The sequence below is a fragment of the Ranitomeya imitator genome, chromosome 5, assembly GCF_032444005.1.
Source record: "Ranitomeya imitator isolate aRanImi1 chromosome 5, aRanImi1.pri, whole genome shotgun sequence".
Classification (NCBI taxonomy): domain Eukaryota; kingdom Metazoa; phylum Chordata; class Amphibia; order Anura; family Dendrobatidae; genus Ranitomeya; species Ranitomeya imitator.
Window position 1 is genome coordinate 564,385,974 of NC_091286.1, and position 16,074 is coordinate 564,402,047.

At 40.8% G+C, this 16,074-nt stretch overlaps 1 protein-coding gene across 1 annotated transcript in view; it reads right to left on the reverse strand.

The window, feature by feature from the left end:
* FARP2 (FERM, ARH/RhoGEF and pleckstrin domain protein 2) overlaps window positions 1–14,272 on the reverse strand; it is a 135,956-nt gene extending 121,684 nt beyond the window's left edge. The window contains exon 1 of the mRNA XM_069726779.1: window positions 14,156–14,272. The gene's annotated coding sequence lies outside the window, so the exon portion shown is untranslated. The remainder of the gene's footprint in view (window positions 1–14,155) is intronic.
* Between the last annotated feature and the right edge of the window lie 1,802 nt (window positions 14,273–16,074).

The window sequence follows — 16,074 nt, forward strand, 5'->3', positions numbered from 1 at the left end:
GCTAGCAGCCAGGCCCCGTCATTGATTGAGTAGCCCGGAAGAGTTGCTCTGTTGATGTCACGCAGCTGAATTGCCGGCAGGATCAGTATCTGACGGCTGTGAGCCGGCCCCGGATAGAACAGGCCGGTAGTTGACTCTGCCTGTTTCTTTTTTCACTATGGGCTTAAAAACGAAGTCCTGGACAATCCCTGTAAAGGGAATCTGTCACCAGGTTTTTGTTACCCCATCTGAAAGCAAAATAATGTAGGGGCAGGGACCCTGACTCCAGTAATCTGACACTTGCTTGTCTGCCTGGTGTCATTTTGATAAAATCAATGTTGTCTCTGCTGCAGATCTATCAGTTCTCTGAATGCTGAGCTCTGTATAGCCCCGCCCACACCACTGATTGGCTGCTTTCTGCCCTTGTACAGTGTAGACAGGAAGCTGCCATTCACTGGTGGGATCTGGGTTAACCAGAACTCATGCATATGCTTTACTACATGGCAGCAGGTTTACTAGTCATGTAGTAATAATCTCCTGCTGATAAAACTTTGCTTGACAGCAAGTCTGTTTGTTGGGCTCTAATATTTACATGGGGGAATATGGAGATTGAGAAGCGGTTGTCCGAGTGCACAACAGTCCATTTAAATCACTCAAAAGTCCCCAAATTCTGAAATAAAATATCCAATTAAGTAAAATACCTAGTTCAACAAGTGGGCCTGTCAGTGGTTCATAGGTGATGTGTCAGTTTAATCAATTGAAGGGCTCACTCACAAGAGCGTATATATCAGACGAGTGCTATCTGGGGTCTTACATGATGGCTAGCACCTGGACCAATGTTATGCTATGTATGGGGTCCTGCTCATCAGTGAGTTTTTTCTCTTGCAGATTTGAATTGCAGCATAAATCAGATGCCACTCACCCATTCAAGTCTACGGGTGCGTGGAAAACAGACTGCACTCAGATGACTAACGCGGACTCACACAATGGCGAAGATGAGGAAATCTTGTTCTCCATCTTCTCCTCACAGTGTGCTCCTATTCGCTCATCCAAGAGAATCTGCTCACACCAAGCCAATACCCTGACAAAACTTGGATCAAAGTTTGATCCGAGCGTCATTAACCCCTTCAGCCCTGGGACATTTTTCCATCTTTTCTTGTCGCTCTCTTTCTTCTCAGAGCCATAACATTTTTTATTTTTCCATCACTAAGGCCATGTGAGGGATTGTTTTTTGGGGGGAACAAGTTGCACTTTTCAACGACACCATTAATTTTGCCATATAATGTACTGGAAAACGGGAAAAAAATTCAAAGTGCAGTGAAATTGTAAAAAAGTGCAATTCCACAACTGTTTTTTACCACATTCACTAAATGTTAGACTTGACCTGCCGTCATGATGCTCCAGGTCATTGCGAGCTTGCAGATACAAAACATGTATAGGTTCTTTTTTATTAAAAAGGCAAATAAAAAAAGAATGGCGCCATTTTCTGAGACCCGTAGAGTCTCCGTTTTTTGACATCTTGGGGTGGGCGAGGGCTTATTTTTTGCGCACCAAGTTGAAGTTTTTAACTATACCATTTTGGTGTAGATACGATCTTTTGATCACCCGTTATTGCATTTTATAGCAATGTTGCAACGACCGAAAAAAACAACCTAATTCTGAAGTTTTGTTTTGTTGCTCATTACGCCGTTTACTGATTGGATTAATTCTTTTTATATTTTGGCGTTTTTGAACAGAGCGATACCAAACGTGTATTTTTAATAATTTTCTTATTGTTCTATTTTGAATAGGGCAAAAAGGGGGGGCGACGAACTTTTTTTTTTTTTTTTTTTACTTTTTACTGGCTTCAATAGGCTCCTTAGGAGACTTGAAGCTGCAATATTCTGATCGCTTGAGCTACACATAGCAAGGCTTCAGTCCTGTTTAGTGTAGCAGGAATGCTCATCTGCTATGAACGCCGGCCACCCTCATAGCAGATCGGCAATGACAAGCATGGGGATTAGTCATGGGAATCAACAGTCATGTGCCGGAAAAGATGCGGGCTGAGCGCCCGAACCTGCATCTAAGGGGGAGACACGACATGTGATGTATGTATACGTCATATGTAATCAAGGGGTTAACATAATCAAATTCTCTCGCATGAGATGATCATTGCTCGTGGGACTTCAGCTAAAAGGTAAGATCATAATCAACAAATATGGAAGAAACGTAATAGTTAAATGGGCTGTCTAACAGTAAAATAATCAGAAAAAGTGTATGTCCCATTTGGATTACATAGCACTGCTGTAGCCTATTGGATGAGGTGACTACAAGAGTGTCATCAGATATTTATCTTATGACCACTGCAGCCAATGACAGACTGCAGCGGTGTTGTAACATCCGAACAGAGCGGACCTCATTTCCAGAGCTGGTGGAGACATGTGTATTGGCATGCGCTGGATGCACAGGCGCACTGGAAAGCGAGTCTGCCTCCACTTTTTGATCAATCCATATTTTACCACTTTATAAATACTAAGTATTTTAAATCTTTCTATAATGCGATTTTGCATATATTCATGCCATTTGTATAGCATAGCTGTAATCAAAAAGTTCTCAATGAACATCTGTCAGGTTTGTTTCCCACGAGAAAGTATTACTCACATAAGACTGAACCCAACAAACCAGGACATGAATGTAAGCAGGAGGAAAGTGCTGCTCAGTCTCCAGGCAATACTGTTGGGTTTTACCTTTTCCAACACACCAAAAGAACATGTAAGGGCAGCACATGAATACTGACAATAATGATCACATTTCCCAGTGACTCATTCCATAGTTCACTCCAGGGAAAATGTACAAGCAGATTACACCGATGTAGTGGAGGGATTACTAATAAATAGTCTTTATATTTCGGTGTCTGATGCCATACATACATGTAATAGGAAGAAACAACAATAGTGATGACATTATGAGAAGCCAAGAGTAAAAGGGGGCGTATTACAAACAATAATGACCTCTGCTGGTCCAGCACTGAATGTACCATACATCAATCACGCCACCGCTGCAGCTAATCGCTGGCTTCTGTGGTTATGAACCATATATGCATAATATGCATACATCACCACTGACTACTATAGCGGTCTCATCAATGATGGATGCAAGTCATTGCTGCACGACTGCTGGGGACCACCAATACAACCACATTGGAATGGTGGGGAATTTAACAAATGAGAATAATAATAAGCTATCAAAAATCCTGTGAATATAATGTGTGTCTTTGTAAGATGAAAAAAAATAAATAAATATGGAGCCTGATTGTGAGAAAGGCTTTGTAGTATGAATCTGCGTGGCCTCTGTGCTACGGTACGGCAGGGTGCCACATGTTCAGAGGGGAGAAATCACCATACATATGGCATGTAATGGGGCATAGTGTGGAATCTGGACAGAAAATATCTCCGTAACCTTCCATATGAAACTAGAGACATATGGAGGTACAGAAGAGGCCCCATGCCGCAGAACATTCTGCAGCACATGCACATATGAGATTGGGGACAAGCTTGTGCTTATAGGAACATAAAGGCTGAGGGTACATGGCAATGTAAAATCATACAAGGGCTACTATGGCTATTCTCTCTTATTGTGGGACTTCAAGAGTAGCAACAAAAACAGACAGGCAAAAGGAGAAAAGACCTTACCCCATGGATTTTCACTTTTTTCAGAAATTACAGATTTTAAGTGTCAGAGTATGTGCCAGCGATCCGGAGTTGTTGCGGGTTTGACGTTGCATACTTGCGCAGCGTCAAACCCGCAGTGGCCAGCTGTGACAGCATAATGGATGGGATGTCAAGAAATCTCATGTCCACTATGTATCTACAGATGCCCCCGGATCAGCCGCGGAGATGGACATGTGAATTTACCTGCTTTCAGTCTTTGGATGCAGTGAACAGCTAGTTCCGGGTCGTGGACACCAGGCTGCAGTCTGATTCCGCCGCTCATCCTGGAAGCGGTTATTGGCAACACCGATGAAGCTAATAACTAAGCTTAAAGGCTCTGACAGCTTGGGTGGTCACCACTTACGCCTCGATTCATCATTTGTATTTTGAACTCTTTTCATTTTCAAAATTGTTATTTTTGCTCCAAATTCATTATGGGTTTTGTGCCATTTTTAAACTAGTTTCTTCAGACCTAGTTTTTTTTAGGGTTTTTCTCAAATATGTGAGTGGTTCTCATTGTATTCTAATAAGGGTACGTTCCCATGATCGGCGTTTGTTTAGGTTGTCACAAAGCTGAAGTTCCACATGATTCCCGAACATCAGCTCACTTGCGTTTTTGTATGTATTTTTGAAGAATGCGTTTTTGTCGTAATAAAGTTGGTTGAAACACAGGCAGCAGAGCAAACAGGCAGTTGCCCAAAGCAAAGAGTTTATTAAAGAAAATGGGGAAGATTGAGGCAAAGTACCAGAATTGGCGCATCTCATGTAATGAACCACTTCTGGTTCAAAAGCCTCCCAAAAATGGACACAATACCAAAATATCAAAAACCACTGTATTAAATATTTTATTACATATATTTTAAGATTAAAAAAATGGAGAAACTGACAAAATAGTCCACAATACATATCACAGTACATAAGAAACATCATATAGGGTGCAGATCAAATAAACATACTAGATGATAATCCCCAAAGAGACAGACCTATTGAATAAATGCATATATCATAAGTGGTCTATAACAAGACCAAATAATGTACAGGAAAAGTCTCTAGATCAATATCAATACCAGTGTAGAGATGATCCTTCGTTCCCCTGGACTCCAGCTCCAACGTACGTTTCGCCACCGTGGCTTTTTAATGGAGTCAAAAAAAAAGTCTAAAAACACCCTTCAGTGCCACATAAAAAGCACTTAATGGTGCAAGTGCATATGTGGAGGGGTTGGACATTATTGCTTCGGGCAACTTCTTGTTTGCTCGGCTGCCTGCACCTATAAGTTTGTTTAGATGCGTTTGTTGGGTGCGTTTACACTGCATGTACTTTTGCTTTTTAACTGCAGATTTTTCGCATTTAGTGCATGTCTATGGGGAATACCGCACAGAAGACTGAGCGCCTCCATAAAAGAAATTGACATGCTGCGACTTGGAAACACGCACCGCAGGCGAGTTTACACAGCGTCAAAAAGAAGAAGCACAGTGGGCATGAGAGTTCTATAAAACCTATGCACGGTGCTTGGACTGTACAACGCAGAACTGTGGACGTAGCAAAAATACGCTGCGTCCAGAACGCTAGTAATACTTATTGTGGGCCTGTGGCCTAATTCAACATTTGCGACTATTTAAAAATTGCAACATTTTCCTCTAAAAAGGTGGAGGAAAAGAGTAAAAAAAAAAAAAAGACAAAAACACCTTTTAACTTGTGTTAAACTCAGCAAAAACTAATCTCACTTAGCGCAATTTCATCATGAATTTAGCGCAAAGTCCACTTGTGAAGACAGAAAAACAAGGCAAACAAATGACTGAAAAAAATACCCACAACTGATAGGTCAGGGGCAATAGGACAAGCAATGTCCCTCAACCAACAATGTTAGAAGAGTTTAAAAACACAAAATCTTACAAATCTTATTGGCATCCAGTGGCTGCAGTTTTCCAGGTAAGTCAGAAGCAAAATGGTAATCTGAATGGAGGCAATCCCTGCGACAATCAAGTCTCATCAACAGAGTATCCTAAGCGGAATCCAGTTCACGGAAGGACAAAGGTTTACATTTCCCAGCAGTCCAAGGCCGACCACGTACTTTAGCCCTCAGACCGTATGACAGCACTTCTAGACATTCCTTTAGAGATATAATTATTTCTACTTCATTCCAAAGGGCAAACGTCCAAACTATGGGGCACGAATGTATTTATACCAAGGACACAGACACTACATTCACTCGATCTTGTGCTCGGAAATCTATTTTGACGGCTTGATCATTCAGAACCAGACAAAAACATCAATAAAAACTGCATCTCCCTACAAGTGGCCTATCATATAAAAAAAAAAAAAAAAAGTTCCTCGTATCATGTTCTCATACACTTTATGCAGTTAATAGCCCTCTGTGTCTGTACTGCTACATACTTAGGCAGTGAACTGGTTCATGCAGCTTTACATGAACACCCGAGCCTTACACTATGGCTGGTCCGAACAACGAAAGCAATTATCACCATCCACCTCTCGTGTCTCCCCTTTTCCTCATAGTTTGTAAGCTTGCGAGCAGGGCCCTCATTCCTCTTGGTATCTATTTTGAACTGTATTTCTGTTATGCTGTAATGTCTATTGTCTGTACAAGTCCCCTCTATAATTTGTAAAGCGCTGCGGAATATGTTGACGCTATATAAATAAAATTATTATTATTATTACATGTCAATACAGAAAACGAAGTCCTACCTAACCGACACATTCCCATACACCCCATTACATCCCTGGTCACCAAAGAAGGGGACTGTGACCTAACTGTGACCCTTTAATTATGAGGCTAAGAGGAAAGCCTCACCCAGACAGGCAGAACACTTCCACGTAATACACAGTCACCCATAGGTTTCCTTAGGGTACCGTCACACAGTGGCATTTTGATTGCTACGACGGCACGATCCGTGACGCTCCAGCATCGTAACAATATCGCTCCAGCGTCGTAGACTGCTGTCACACTTTGCAATGTACGACGCTGGAGCGATAATTTCATGACGTATGTGTGATGTAGAAGCTGTTGGTTATATGCGCACATCGTATACAATATCGTGTACACCTTTGTTACACCATGCGATCATGCCGCCACAGCGGGACACTAGACGACGAAAGAAAGTTTCAAACGATCTGCTACGACGTACGATTCTCAGCGGGGTCCCTGATCGCAGGAGCGTGTCAGACACAGCGAGATCGCTGGAACGTCACGGATATATCGCTGGAACGTCACAAATCGTGCCGTCGTAGCGATCAAAATGCCACTGTGTGACGGTACCCTTAGACGTCATGTAATGCTACATTTTACTTGCAGCAGTCACTCAGCGTTTCCCCAGAAGACAATAACTAATCGTCTGGGTAGCTTCATCTCAGGAGAAGTGTTAGATCATTACTGCATATGTGAGCATAGCCTGTTAGAACAGAGCCGGCAGCAATAATACAGGTCCTTCTCAAAAAATTAGCATATAGTGTTAAATTTCATTATTTACCATAATGTAATGATTACAATTAAACTTTCATATATTATAGATTCATTATCCACCAACTGAAATTTGTCAGGTCTTTTATTGTTTTAATACTGATGATTTTGGCATACAACTCCTGATAACCCAAAAAACCTGTCTCAATAAATTAGCATATTTCACCCATCCAATCAAATAAAAGTGTTTTTTAATAACAAACAAAAAAACCAACAAATAATAATGTTCAGTTATGCACTCAATACTTGGTCGGGAATCCTTTGGCAGAAATGACTGCTTCAATGCGGCGTGGCATGGAGGCAATCAGCCTGTGACACTGCTGAGATGTTATGGAGGCCCAGGATGCTTCAATAGCGGCCTTAAGCTCATCCAGAGTGTTGGGTCTTGCGTCTCTCAACTTTCTCTTCACAATATCCCACAGATTCTCTATGGGGTTCAGGTCAGGAGAGTTGGCAGGCCAATTGAGCACAGTAATACCATGGTCAGTAAACCATTTACCAGTGGTTTTGGCACTGTGAGCAGGTGCCAGGTCGTGCTGAAAAATGAAATCTTCATCTCCATAAAGCATTTCAGCCGATGGAAGCATGAAGTGCTCCAAAATCTCCTGATAGCTAGCTGCATTGACCCTGCCCTTGATGAAACACAGTGGACCAACACCAGCAGCTGACATGGCACCCCACACCATCACTGACTGTGGGTACTTGACACTGGACTTCAGGCATTTTGGCATTTCCTTCTCCCCAGTCTTCCTCCAGACTCAGGCACCTTGATTTCCGAATGACATGCAAAATTTGCTTTCATCAGAAAAAAGTACTTGGGACCACTTAGCAACAGTCCAGTGCTGCTTCTCTGTAGCCCAGGTCAGGCGCCTCTGCCGCTGTTTATGGTTCAAACGTGGCTTTACCTGGGGAATGCGGCACCTGTAGCCCATTTCCTGCACACGCCTGTGCACGGTGGCTCTGGATGTTTCCACACCAGACTCAGTCCACTGCTTCCTCAGGTTCCCCAAGGTCTGGAATCGGTCCTTTTCCACAATCTTCCTCAGGGTCCGGTCTCCTCTTCTCGTTGTACAGCGTTTTCTGCCACATTGTTTCCTTCCAACAGACTTACCATTGAGGTGCCTTGATACAGCACTCTGGGAACAGCCTATTTGTTGAGAAATTTCTTTCTGGGTCTTACCCTCTTGCTTGAGGGCGTCAATGATGGCCTTCTTGACATCTGTCAGGTCGCTAGTCTTACCCATGATGGGGGTTTTGAGTAATGAACCAGGCAGGGAGTTTATAAAAGCCTCAGGTATCTTTTGCATGTGTTTAGAGTTAATTAGTTGATTCAGAAGATTAGGGTAATAGGTCGTTTAGAGAACCTTTTCTTGATATGCTAATTTATTGAGACAGGTTTTTTGGGTTATCAGGAGTTGTATGCCAAAATCATCAGTATTAAAACAATAAAAGACCTGACAAATTTCAGTTGGTGGATAATGAATCTATAATATATGAAAGTTTAATTGTAATCATTACATTATGGTAAATAATGAAATTTAACACTATATGCTAATTTTTTGAGAAGGACCTGTATAGTGAGGGGAAAGAGTTGTGCAGACACAACTTTATAGTCCGCTTTTAAAAACTGATCTCTGCTGGATCCGTTTGTTTAAACATTGAAGTTTATGGAAAAAGGATCCGGTAATCAGCCATCGTTGTCTTTCATTTGTGACTAATCCAGTAATCAAAAAACAGAGGTGCACATGCTTGGCCTCCGCTCCATGCATCATCTGGGGGAATGCCAGAGAAAGTGTAACACTCCGCTAGTTCCAGTAGTCCCATAGTCAGGGATGTGATGGCTCTTTTTTCCTGTATCTAAACCTACAGTCGTTTAGACGTGAATACGTTTAACCGATGAGATGTCAGGACTGAGGCAGAAGAGCACTCATTGTGATAAATTGTGACGATATTGGGGCATATGCAGACAGCGATTCGTAAACGCTGCATGTTGGATGCTGCGTACCTGTGCAGCGATCCACCCGCAGCGGCCAGATGATACAGCATAATGGATGGGGTTTCAAGGAATCCCTTTGTCCACTGTGCGTCCAGAGATGCATGCGGCTCACCAGCGGAGACAGACGTGTGATGCGTCTCTCCAGACCGCAGCATGTCAGTTTCCCATGTGGAGATGCTAGTCTACGCAACAGAAGCTGTACCAATAGAATGTATTGGACGCAGTGTTCCGCATGGAACATTCACTGTGCTCAAAGCGCTGCCAGTGCCTGATCGTCTGCACATACCCTAAGGCTATGTGCACACGTTGCAGATTTGCCTCTGGAATTTTCTGTGCGGATTCTGCATCTCTTGGCAGAAAACGCAGGTGCAGATTTGATGCGTTTTTCTCGCGGATTTTGTGCGGTTTTCCTGCGGATTTACTGTGGATTTCATGCATTTTTACCCCTGCAGACTTCTATAATGGTAATGGAATGGGTGCAGAAACGCTGCAGATCTGCACAAAAGAAGTGACATGGTCCTTTTTTGAATCTGCTGCGTTTTCCGTGCACATTTTTCCGCACCATTAGCACAGCGTTTTTTTTTTGCCATAGATTTACATTGTACTGTAAATCGCTTGCAGATTTGCAGAATTTCTGCGCGGAAAAAAAATGGTGCAGTTCTGTAGGAAATCTGCAACGTGTGCACATAGCCTTACTTTCGAGTTCCATTGCATAAGGACTAGCACTGATGCTATAGCACAGGTAAACATGTGCCGCCATACTCACGTGTAGTGGACGTGTTTGGAAGGTTGCACAATTCAGTCTGAGCCAATGCCCAAGTGTGCCGGAGGGAGTCTTAATCACCAAGATGCTGCAGTGAGAGCAGACAGTCATTACTATATCCTCAGATAATCCTCCCAGCTATTTGGCATGACCTGTGGTATTTACAATCTGTCTGCATACAACCCATGCCTCAAAATGCCCCCCCTGGCATAAATAGGTATAGATAGCTTCCCAGAGTAAATAAAGAGGGATACTCCAGGAAGAAAACAATCCCCCCAGGTCACGGATGAACGGCATGTACACAGCAGTAAAAAGGGATGCTGCCGTATCAATGATATGACGTGCGCTACAGTATTTAATACGTTTGCTACCAAAAACACTACACGTCTGGAAGGGAAACCAGGACTAGCACCACGTACAGAAAAAAAGTCCTTACATTCTTCTAAGATGATGGGCAGAAAACATACAATACTGCCTGAAATGAACAACAACAAAAAAAGTACCAAAAGGCAAATTCTGAGCCGTACTACTTTTTATAAATAAAAAAAAATAAAACATAAACAGTCAGTCATTCCCCCTGATACCAGAGCTCCAATAGTTTTCTAGCAGGGGAACATTCATTGGAAAACATGGGAACAATTTACTATGGAAAATCATTCTGACATGCCACACAATGTCTCCGTCACATTTACTTCCATTAAATGTATATATTAGGAGCTTTCCCCAGTGTATACGGATCAGTGACGGATTGATTAAAATGTTGCCAAGATACAGAATGTGTAAATAAAACTCTATCCAAGTCTTCGATCCCTCACGGCTGCAGGGTCCCCACTAAAGTGGTCCCTGCTTATATCCTGCTACATTATTCACAAGAGCACCGATCACCAGTCTCCTCCATCCGTGGCATACATGTATACCCAGCGACTGCCGCAGGAAGGCGAGACCAGAGGGAACAAACAATTTGCGTCTGTTTGAAAGTTGTCTTTTGTGACTTAAAGGTTTCTGATTTTTATGTCACTGTGGCTTTTATGGATGATTGGGACACAGTCATGAAATGCGAATTTTTATAAATGCTGAAAACTTTGGCACAACTTTACTCCAGTTTCCCACAGGAGTAATTTTACGTATTTCAGTTACCTTGGTTTTTGCGACATTTTACAAAAAGTCACAAAACCAGTAGGAAAAAAAATTGAAAAGAACAATTTTGTCCTTTGCCCAAAATTCAATAATAGCGTGCATCGTTTTGAATTTGGGAAGAAAACTTGGAGAAAAAACACAAGTAAAAAAAGTAAAGTAAAAAGTGAATTAAGACCAATTTTGAACTTGGGACTGTGTGTGTGTGTGTGTCTGTGTGTGTCTGTGTGTGTGTGTGTGTGTCTCCACACAAGTATTGCACACATTATATAGTATACACATGCACATATACACGCGCACTTTATACATATATGATATGTATATATTATATAACATACACACATTGTAATTTCTGTAATATATACACACACACATATAAATTACACACACGTTATATACATTGCATACAATCACGAACACATACTGGTATATATTACACAATACACACATTTTATATACATTACATAGCATACACACGCACATATACATACATATATTACACATTGTATACACATTACATAGCGCACACACGTACACATATATTACACAATACACACACATTTTATATACATTACATAGTATACACATATATTATAGAATATACACATACATTACACACATTGTATACACATATATTATAGAATATACACACGCACATACACATATTAGACACATTGTATACACATTACATAGCACTTACACACAAATATATTACACAATACACATACACACATTGTATATACATACATTACATAGTATACACATATATATTATAGGATATACACACGCACATACATTACACACATTGTATATACATTACATAGTATACACATATATTATAGTATATACACACGTACATACATTACACACATTGTATACACATTACATAGTATACACATATATTATAGTATATACACACCCACATACATTACACACATTGTATATACATTACATAGTATACACATATATTATAGTATATACACACGCACATACATTACACACATTGTATATACATTACATAGTATACACATATATTATAGTATATACACACGCACATACATTACACACATTGTATATACATTACATAGTATACACATATATTATAGTATATACACACCCACATACATTACACACATTGTATATACATTACATAGTATACACATATATTATAGTATATACACACGCACATACATTACACACATTGTATATACATTACATAGTATACACATATATTATAGTATATACACACGCACATACATTACACACATTGTATATACATTACATAGTATACACATATATTATAGTATATACACACGCACATACATTACACACATTGTATATACATTACATAGTATACACATACCCACATACACATACATTACACACATTGTATATACATTACATAGTATACACATATATTATAGTATATACACACGCACATACATTACACACATTGTATATACATTACATAGTATACACATATATTATAGTATATACACACCGACATACATTACACACATTGTATATACATTACATAGTATACACATATATTATAGTATATACACACGCACATACATTACACACATTGTATATACATTACATAGTATACACATATATTATAGTATATACACACCGACATACATTACACACATTGTATATACATTACATAGTATACACATATATTATAGTATATACACACCGACATACATTACACACATTGTATATACATTACATAGTATACACATATATTATAGTATATACACACGCACATACATTACACACATTGTATATACATTACATAGTATACACATATATTATAGTATATACACACGCACATACATTACACACATTGTATACACATTACATAGTATACACATATATTATAGTATATACACACGCACATACATTACACACATTGTATATACATTACATAGTATACACATACCCACATACACATACATTACACACATTGTATATACATTACATAGTATACACATATATTATAGTATATACACACGCACATACATTACACACATTGTATATACATTACATAGTATACACATATATTATAGTATATACACACCGACATACATTACACACATTGTATATACATTACATAGTATACACATATATTATAGTATATACACACGCACATACATTACACACATTGTATATACATTACATAGTATACACATATATTATAGTATATACACACCGACATACATTACACACATTGTATATACATTACATAGTATACACATATATTATAGTATATACACACCGACATACATTACACACATTGTATATACATTACATAGTATACACATATATTATAGTATATACACACGCACATACATTACACACATTGTATACACATTACATAGTATACACATATATTATAGTATATACACACGCACATACATTACACACATTCTATACACATTACATAGTATACACATATATTATAGTATATACACACCGACATACATTACACACATTGTATATACATTACATAGTATACACATATATTATAGTATATACACACCGACATACATTACACACATTGTATATACATTACATAGTATACACATATATTATAGTATATACACACGCACATACATTACACACATTGTATACACATTACATAGTATACACATATATTATAGTATATACACACCCACATACACATACATTACACACATTGTATATACATTACATAGTATACACATATATTATAGTATATACACACGCACATACATTACACACATTGTATACACATTACATAGTATACACATATATTATAGTATATTCACACGCACATACATTACACACATTGTATACACATTACATAGCAGACACACACACACACACATATATATATATATATATATATATATATATATATATATATATATATATATATTTTACACAATCCACACGTCTCACCACAGCACATTCTGACTGCCATGTACTCCGGTCCTTCCCAGCGAGTACTGGTGCCGCCCTGGGGTTACTGGTCGCAGTCACACATGTCCGGCGCACACTTACTGTCGGGGGCAATTATCTATCCGTACTGCCCCGAACTCCCCCAAACAACATCCCCATAAGCCCCACCTACCCGGGCTCCCGGACACCACCGCCGCTCCTCGCTCTCCGCACCGACACTTCCAACCGACACTAACGGCTACATTCCGGATTGGCCACTTCACCAGAAAGAGGCGAGGCCCGGCAGAAGGGCGTGTCATATTACTTCAAGTGGGCGGAGCTACACCGTGTTCACCTCCCAGCTGCATCGTCGGCCTCGGAGTAGGCGGGTCACAAGCCGTGATTGACAGCATAATTATCATCTGAGAGGCGGGGCCAAACGGCTTCTTGACGTCACCGCTGTAACTTTTCAGAACTTTTTTTATTGGTGGAATATTGTGCAGTGAGACGTCACCGGGTTATGATTGGTTAGGGGAATAGGTCGCCTAGTGATATGACGGTGAACTGCAGGGGAGCACTGGCGGCCATACTTGTTGAGGGCAATGGCAAACAAAAGTATTGGCAAGGCTTCCTGCCCGCTGCCCCGCTCTATTATTCGGGTGATGGAGTTGGTCTGTTAGGTCTGTGTTCTGCGCCGGGAGCTGTGGTTACTTTTTGGATCCATCAAACTTTCTATTCTCTAATTAGTCTGTAGTTGGGAGGCAAATTGACCAAAAAACACCAATTCTGCTACTTTGTTTTTTGTTCTCGTGACATTCAGCCTATGACAGACCTGGGTAAAGTGCAGACCGGGACCGCAAAAAGCAGCCAAAAATGGGGTAGTGAGTGTGATTCGGAGGTCGGAGCTTGACGCCAATGTGAGCGCTCCCCGCCAGGCGTCACAGCGGCTACAGTACCCGCGGCCTTGTGCTGCAGATGCTGCTGAATACAATGGTGGATGAGGGGCCCTCAGCCTCCTGTTCTACCATTCAGCCTGTGGACCAAAGTCTCAGCACAGCAGGCCCGATGACGTCACCATATGTGCCCTCTGTGTGGACCCCCAGTCACATGCTGCAAGGACATTAGAGCGTTGGGGAAATGGGGGCTAAGTGAGTCAAATTTGTTGTTTTTGAGCCTCCGCTTTATTCCAAACAAGGCTGAAGAGTCCAGTTATTGGGACACCCAAATCAAGGTCATTGCCGGTCATTGCACTGGCTGCCCATACATTACAGGATCCAATTTAACCTGCTTGTTCTCACCCACAAAGCTCTCCACAGTTCGGCACATCTCCCTCAATTCTGTTTATCGACCTCACCGCTTGTTACCCTCCACAAGCGACTTTCAAATAACATCTGCACTAATCCGCTATCTCTCGGATAACTCTCTTCTTGACCCCTTACAATCTGGTTTCCGCTCTTTACACTCCACTGAAACTGCCCTCACTAAAGTCTCTAATGATCTAATAACAGCTAAATCCAAAGGTCATTGCTCTCTGCTGATTCTCCTGGATCTGCCGCATTTGACACTGTGGATCACCAGCTCCTTCTCACCATGCTCCGCTCCATAGGCCTCAAGGACACAGCCCTCTCCTGGTTCTCCTCCTACCTCTCTGACCGCTCCTTCACTGTATCTTTTGCCGTCTCCTCTTCCTCTCCTCGTCCCCTTACTATCGGGGTTCCGCAGGGCTCAGTCCTAGGCCCCCTCCTCTTCTCTCTATACACTGCCACTACTGGGCAAACAATCAGCAGATTTGGGTTCCAGTATCATCTCTATGCTGACGACACCCATTTATACACTTCTTCCCCTGACATCACCCCCTACCCTAATTCAAAATACCAAGGATGGTCTGTCTGCTGTCTCTAACATCATGTCCTCCCTCTATCTGAAACTAAATCTCTCCAAAACGGAACTACTTGTGTTTCTCCCTTCTACTAACCTCACTCTACCCAACATTGAAATTACCCTGGAGGGTTCAACCATAACTCCCAAGCAGCATGCCCGCTGTCTTGGGATCATATTCGACACTGAACTTTCCTTTACTCCCTATATCCGATCACTCACTCGCTCCTGTCA